The sequence below is a fragment of the Triticum aestivum genome, chromosome 1D (genome assembly GCF_018294505.1).
Source record: "Triticum aestivum cultivar Chinese Spring chromosome 1D, IWGSC CS RefSeq v2.1, whole genome shotgun sequence".
Taxonomy (NCBI): Eukaryota; Viridiplantae; Streptophyta; class Magnoliopsida; order Poales; family Poaceae; genus Triticum; species Triticum aestivum.
The window spans coordinates 327,425,461-327,433,367 of NC_057796.1; positions in this window are offsets into that span (position 1 = coordinate 327,425,461).

Sequence of the window (7,907 nt, forward strand, 5' to 3'; positions counted from 1 at the left end):
CAATACCAAATTACCAATACGTGACAAGCACAATAATCAGGATAAAGACCAGTACCAACCTGTGTGAGGTGGCATATCAATTACTTTTTCCTTTGAATGGAAGCCGAGATAAGCGAAGCGACTGACATCAAAGGAAGAAAGCAGGCCTAGATTAGCGACTGACAGGAAAGGGCGGAAGCTGTCGAGGCAATGAAGCACCCAAAGTTTTTGTGCTGTTCCACCAAAATCGAGCATCCCTGTTGGCACATATATTGAGAGAGTGAGATTACTGTAATAATGGGACTAGTTGATGAAACATACACTAACAAATAGAAGCACCCTCATTATCTTAGTTGGTAAAGTTAGCAACATAGTAGTCTTGCTTAAAGAGAGGTATTAGTTTATTTAATCAGTGCCAATTAGCTCAACACTCAAAGCATTGCCATGTATCATAGGTTGCAAAACATTAACGTGCAAAGATGAAGGAGTTTCTCATGACAGTAGCACGATACAAATAGAGATGACAGCAAACTAATGTGGATGAAGGCCTTAGGCCCGTACCAACCGGAGGAAAAAATCTTATTCATGTAGTCCCATAAGAGATGATAAAGCACTCACTGGAATCACTCAATAGTATATATTTTTGTGCACTTCAAATGTATGGTTGAAATCACTCTTGTTTACCAGTGCTGAGATTATATCGAAAGATTATCAAGAACTTCCAGCAGAATTAAAGCACAGGCTGGGATACAGTTCATTGTATTGTCTTGTGTAGTTCCACTAAAAATGTATGATTGGCACAACATGATCCCTGTTTGCACAAGTAGGAACAAGGTGAAACCTTCATTAGCTTAGTGAGAAAGGATAGAAAGACACTAGCATATTACTCTAACAGTAGCATCAAATTCATGATGGACAATACGCAAAACATTGCCTCATTGAACCAATTGCAATAAAGGCCTGTTTGGTTGGAGACTTGATTTGCCATGCCTAAGCTAGCCACACACCCACACATGTGGCTCGCCACAGAAACTGTGGCGCTCAAAACAAACGCCGCACCTTAGGCAAAAATTTCTACTGCGGATGCTCCTATGGCTGTGGCGAGCCAAACATTACTACTGAACCAAACACATGCCAAGGGAGCTATGGCACGCCACACTATGGCGTGGCAAGCTAAGGTGGCAACCAAACATCCCCTAAATTTACATGCAAAATAATAGCACTATTATGTCATCACACTAATAATATTCCCTCCCTGCTCCACAACATGACTCACCTCCATAGACAAACATACACACGTACATGATTCAGCATAGGGTGCTACTAAAGATTTGTTTAACTCCGACAGGAAAATTAGGCAGTAATAAATTAGTGGTACTTAAGTACTCCTAATTAATTAAGTGAGACAGCAGAAGTGGAAGGGCTCCCTGGAGGATCGTCTCACATGTAAGGTAGTCGTTGCCGGAGCCCTTGAATGGCCTCAACTGAGGCCTCTGGCTTCAGCAAGATCGCCTTGGCACTGTTTATTCTTCTTCTTCTTCCTCTTCATGCTCTGTTTCTCATTCTCCTCACCAATTGGTGAAACCAAGTACATGATTGGCCTTCTATTTCAGAATTGGTTTTTTCAGTGAGGGAGTAAAAGTGTACTAGTAAAAAATAGCATTATTTTCTCATGGCAGTCGCAAAATAGAGATGAACACATGCATTAAATATCATTCTAACCTAAAGGAAGGTTATGGTGCCAATATGGATGATGAGGATTGGAACACAGATCTCCCTTTGTGCAGTTCCACCGAAATGAACCAACTGTTCCATTCTGACATTCCAGTTAAACAGCACAAAAGTCACTTCTTATAAGAAGAGTTTTGTGCAGTGCACCAAAAGGTCACAACAGCAACCAGGTGAAATGGATATCCCTGTTTACACAAAAAGCTACAGAGGAAATAGTCAGAGTCTCAAACAATTACAGGCAAAAACATTTGGCTAAACTTGTCATGGCTTATAACAGTGGCATGGCTTCATTTTTACCAGGTACATTAGACTAAGAACAGCTAAATATTTGGTATAAGGGCATGGGACAGTGGGTGCACCAGCAGTCCAGCACCATGTACCTAAACAGGGGCATAAAGTGGTGATTCATAGTTTGTTGCCCCGAGAAACAAACATCCAAGAAACATATCTGGGTTGGTCCCATTTTTGTTCACTCTAGGCACCTACTCCTATGTGTGGATAGCAAATCTAGTCCTGGTCATACCACTGTGTTCAGCGTTACCCCTATATTTCCCTTTTCGACCAAGAGACCGGTTGGATGACCAGTCTATACTACTTTCACCCCCTTTCCTTCCTGTTTGTACTAAGTCCGATGTACTACATACTAAATTCCCCCACCCCCACTTTATTTCTTGTTTGAACCAAGTACAAGATTCGACTCCATGAAGTAGCTTTACCTCTAACAATAGAAGAAGAAAATAGGTGACGTTGGACCATACGATCGAGAGGGGCTGAGAGGTAGAAAATGATGCACATGCAGCGATGTAGTGAGCTGGGGAAGTAGAGCTAAGCCAGTTTCGAAGGAAGATATACCTGAAGGTCGTCGGGATGTGGATAGGTGGGCGGCGGGAGGCCGGATCCGCCCACACTATGGCAACGACGAAGGGATCGGAGGACCTCCCACGCTGGTGCTCGGCCAGAGATAACGGCGCGGCCGGAGTGGGTCTCCTCCCTCGCTGTTGACGACGGCCTAAATGCTGCCCATCCTCCCCTTCACCGGCGGAGGGGGATACGTCCGGATCTGTAACCAGCGGTGAGGATAGAAAGACAGTGTTTTTTGAAGGAAGAAAGATAGTGTTACCACCCATATCTTGTTTAGAGCTGGAGAGGATGAGAGTGTGTGAATAGAGCAACCCTAGCAAGCAAGCGCGGAGGCTCCGGCCTATATATACGTAGTGGGGTAGTTTTCCTTTTTCACTCCATCAAAATAATTGTTTAAAATTGTGTACTAGTACGTGCCAGGTCACCGTTTTTTTAGTTTTTGAGATAGCTACCCGCTTGTTCCAAGTGGTGTTACGGTGTGCCAGGGTTGTATCGTTCAAGTCTGGTACAAGTCCCTCCATTAAATGAACAACCACCCCCTCATAAAAATTGTGAACAAGCCCACGGCTAAAATTATCGGAAACGTGGGTTGCCCCAACATGCATTATTATTTATATTTTCTACTCCCTCCGTTCTTAAATATAAGTCTTTTTTATTAGCCACACCTAAGACAAGATTTTTTTTATTAGCAGTGAACCCCACATGTAAAAGACACAAAAAGTGTGGCAAGATTCCCTTAGGCAAGCAAAAGTGTGTCTAACAATTTGAGCAACTCAAGTTAGGCAAGTGTGGCAAGTGTGGGAAAAATAATGTGGCAACATAACACAAACATAGCCACAATCCAAACAGCCCCGTAATTTTTTGTGACATGCATGAAAATTTGGTCAGTTAAATTTATAGTCAAAATTTGGCAAGGTACATCAAATCAACACATGCAAGTATCAAAAGGGCTATCACGACATGCATGCATGCGTTGTACTCCCTCCATTTCCAAATATAAGTCTTTTTAGAGATTGCAACAAGTGACTACATACAATGCAAAATATGTCGACATACATCCGTATGTAGTAGTCCATTTGAAATGTGTAAAAAAGACTTATATCGAGTGAAGTGCTTTGATGTGTCGCGTCAACTCGTACAAGACCGAGAAGTTTGATTACTACAACGCCCTCTCCCTCGCGGCCCGAGCTCCGGTGCCTTAACTGCACCTGCCTTTGGCTGCATGACAGGTGGGCCAACCACCTGTTGGGCCCACCTGTCATAGACGCAAAGGCAGGAGCAGTAAGTCAATGAAGTTGCATCCCTCCCTCGCGCATGAGCGTGGTGGCTGGCAGGACTAGTAGGAGCTTTCGCTACACGCTTCTTGACGGCGGCGAACTTGCGGATGGAGTTGACGATCATGTCATCCATGCGAGAGGCGAAGCCGGCGTCGGTGAGGGCTACGACGCCGGAGGTCGCCAGCACCGTCTGGAAACGCTGCGCGGTGCGGGGCCGCAGGCCGGCGCCTTGGATGATTTGGCACAGCCGACTGCCGCTCGCGACCATCGCCTCCATAGGCGCTTTTGTCTTTTGGTCACTTGGTCTTGGATTGGAGTGAGCTGTGTTGCCCAGAGGCTAAGGAGTAGATGGATTGGAGTGGTGGGGCGCCTTTATATCAGAATCCAAACTCTGTTGCATTCACATCGTGCTGGCTCTATTCTGCTTCTCCAATTAATTCCCTCTGCATGTAGAGTAATTTGAGGATGCATCATTGACCGTTCAATGTCTCGGGAACCGCTAACCTCTCCCTCCTTGGCATTCAAGCACCTATGGAGGCGACTGCCGCTCGCGTCTATCGCGTGTCAGGAGACGTTCCCATCGACGACGAGGTGCCTATGGTGACTTCATAAATTTCAAGATGATAGTACTAGTATACTCAATATTGTGCACCGCAACCAAGGCCGAGAGGAAAACGAGAGAACTACGTATTTATTTACGGTGTAGATTCACTCATTTTGCTCCATATGTTCTCCGTCTCGATGTAGTCTAGTCACTTGTTGAAATCTCTAGAAAGGCAAATACTCCTTTCTAGTTTACAACACTATACTAGCAAGTACTCCCTCCGTCCGAAAATACTTGTCACCAAAATGGATAAAAAAGATGTATCTAGAACTAATATACATCTAGATACATCCCCTTTTATTCATTTTGATGACAAGTATTTCCGGACGGAGGACGGAGGGAGTACTACAATAGTGGGCTCACATAGCAATTTTGTCTCATGCAAGAGCCTGGCTATATGCGTGCTCCAAGGTTCGCAACTTCCACGTTCAGGTTGCACTTGGCTCTTCGCCTCTTCGATAAGACGAACAATGATGTTACTACTACTGCTTCTACTGTATCGAATCCACTGCTACATGTTCGTCCACCGTGAGCGGGAGGGATAGCTTGTTGTTAGTACTATAAGCAAAAGCATGTCCTCGTATGCGAGCCACCGCGCGCATGGGCGAGGGAGAAGGCGTGTAGTAGTAAAATCAAGCTTCTCCTCGTTGTACGAGTTGACGCGACACATCATAGCACTTGCCCCACATGGTTGCCTCTAAACTTGGCTGAAAGACCTGCAGTGTATAATACTCCATTTGCTGCAACCTCTAACATTTATCCCACCACAAATTAAAATATATATTCCTGTCTTGACCAGATGAGCGTGCAAACTAGAATCACCAGGATGACAGGTATGGCCAGAAGATTATTTTAATCAAAAAAATATAGCATGGAGCCGACCCCAACGATTTTAAGCTTACATGCACGGTACACGCTACCCTAGACTACTCTACACATGAAACTGCCACACGAGCGTCCGGGCTGCGCTTGGCTCTTCGCCTCTTCAGGAGTACTACTGCAGTGGAGGAGTACTACAGTATGCTTCTGGCCATCTGACACCGATTGAACTGCTGCATGTCCACCGCGTACGGGAGGGAGAGCGTGTAGCGAACTAAAGCTTCTCCTAGTCCTGCCAGCCACCACGCTCATGGGCGAGGGAGGGACGTAGCTTCATTGACTTACTGGTCCTGCCTTTGCGTCCATGACAGGGGGGCCCAACAGGTCGGTGGCCCACCTGTCATGCAGCCAAAGGCAGGTGCGGTTTAGGCAAGAGGGCGTTGTAGTAATCAAACTTATCGGTCTTGTACGAGTTGATGCGACACATCAAAGCACTGCACTCGATATATTTCAATAATTTGCGTTTACCGATGCATTAATTACAACGCATGCATGCATGCCGTGACTCTCCTTTTGATACTTGCATGTGTTGATTTAATGCACCTTGAAGTAGTATGAATATGTGACGGTAAAGCTTTGTAATGCCCCGGCCCTAATAAAGCGAGAGATGGTTGTGCACGAGGAGGGCGAGATCATGCAGACGGAACAGGACCCGACGAAGGAGCTCTCTATGGTCTCGATGACCTCACCTTGCTCCATTGCCCCTTGTGCCTCCGCCCCTTGAAGCCTCCAGTGTATGAGGTTCGAATACACCTCGTCCATTCGGCTGATCGAGCAAGGTGTAGGTTTCTTGATTGATGTGTTGTTCGGTTGATTTGTGCAGTGCAAGGGAGGGCACCTGGCTTGCGCGGACTGCCGCGTCGAGCGCCCCGGGAACCAGCGGCAGAGCCAGAAGTGCGAGCGTGGCGGTGGCTTTGACATGCGGAACACGGCGATGGACGCCATCCTCTCCTCGGTGAGGGTGGAGTGCCCGCATGAAGGCTGTGGGCTCTACGTCACTTACCACAAGCTCGCCGATCACCAAAGCGTGTGTCCGCTCGCGCCCTGCAAATGCCCCGTGCCCGTCTACAGCTACGAAGGCCCGCCGCCGGTGCTCTCCCACCACATCAGCACCGTGCATCCGATGCCCGTGCATAGGATCCAGTACGGCAAGGCGCTCCAGCTGCAAGTGCCATTGTCGGAGCCATGGCTCTTGCTGTTCGCGGAGGAGGACGACCGCGCGTTTTTCTTGGTCGGCGGCGTGCTCGACATCAGCGCGCCTATCGCCGTGTCGGTCGTCTGCATCAGAGCGGGGCCGTCCCCACTGCCGCACTACGTGGCCAAGCTGTGGGCGAACGGCCCGCCGGGGGAGCCCAAAGGCAGGACCGACGCCATCAGGGTGGAAATGGAGTTGACAAGCAGCAGGGATCCCGGCGACGTCTCCGTGCAGGCGCTGACCTTCTTCACAGTTCTGCCCAAGCTGCTGGCTGGGGCTAAGCTGGTGTCCCTCCACATTCAGATTGACAAGCTCATGTCCTAAATGATCCTACAGTGCCTTCTGTTTATCTTAGTAATATGCTAATATAGGGGTTAGCTCGGTCTCCTTTAGCTTAAGAGATGGTGGGTTTTGGTGGCGATGCAGCAATTACCTCGACATCAGATCAGCAGTGGAAGTAATTTCGAACAGTCGAATGGATATTTTGTGTCTGTTGGATATAAAGCTCCTTTGGGTAAGAAGTAACAGCTTATATGCTTTTTTTCGAAACGGAACAACGATCGTATACTAGTATAATTTTTGTTGACATGCACTAATATTTTCGAAACGGACGTCGGGCTGTAGCTAGAAGGGCGGTTGGGACGAGGCATCGGCCCATACCGCGCTGACCCCTGATTGGGACGCACCGACTGTGGACTTTCTCCCTCGCCGATGTCGACCACGTCTACGCAGAACATTGTTCCCTTCCCCCCAGCTGCGGGATATGGCTGGATATGTGACCAGCGGTGTGGCCACCGTCGTTCTATGCTTGTGAAGAGAGCAAACCAAGCAAGCAGGCTTGCCGCTTAGGCTCCTGCTAGTGTATATATAGTGGTTTTCTTTTTCTCTCCATATCAACCATTTTATATTGCATACGTGTCATTGAAGAGTGAAATGATGGTTGCTTCTTCTGACTAACTTACTGTGTGATTTGACTGCTCCTTTAGTGGCCCCTACACGTACTCCCCCTACATGTATGCAACAGTCACACGTACAACTGGACGCAAAAACGCGCGCGACGCCCTAATGCATGCATGTCCGAGCACACGACGGAACACACACGGTCAAGCTCAGGTGCTTAACCTACACGTGCATGCACACACATACTCAGCCAGGGTGAGCTAGTGACCGTATAAACACCGGAAAATGTATATATTGAGCGCAATGAGCGTATTATAAAGTCCACTAACCGTATTTTTACAAATATACAGTGACAGACAGTGTATTTATCTCGTTTGAAATTAAGCCATATTAACCGGAGAGGAGGCAGTATGTACTAGCATTACTTTGCCATGTCCCGTCAAATTGCCGAACGAGGAGAAGCTTGCAGGACAGGAGAAGC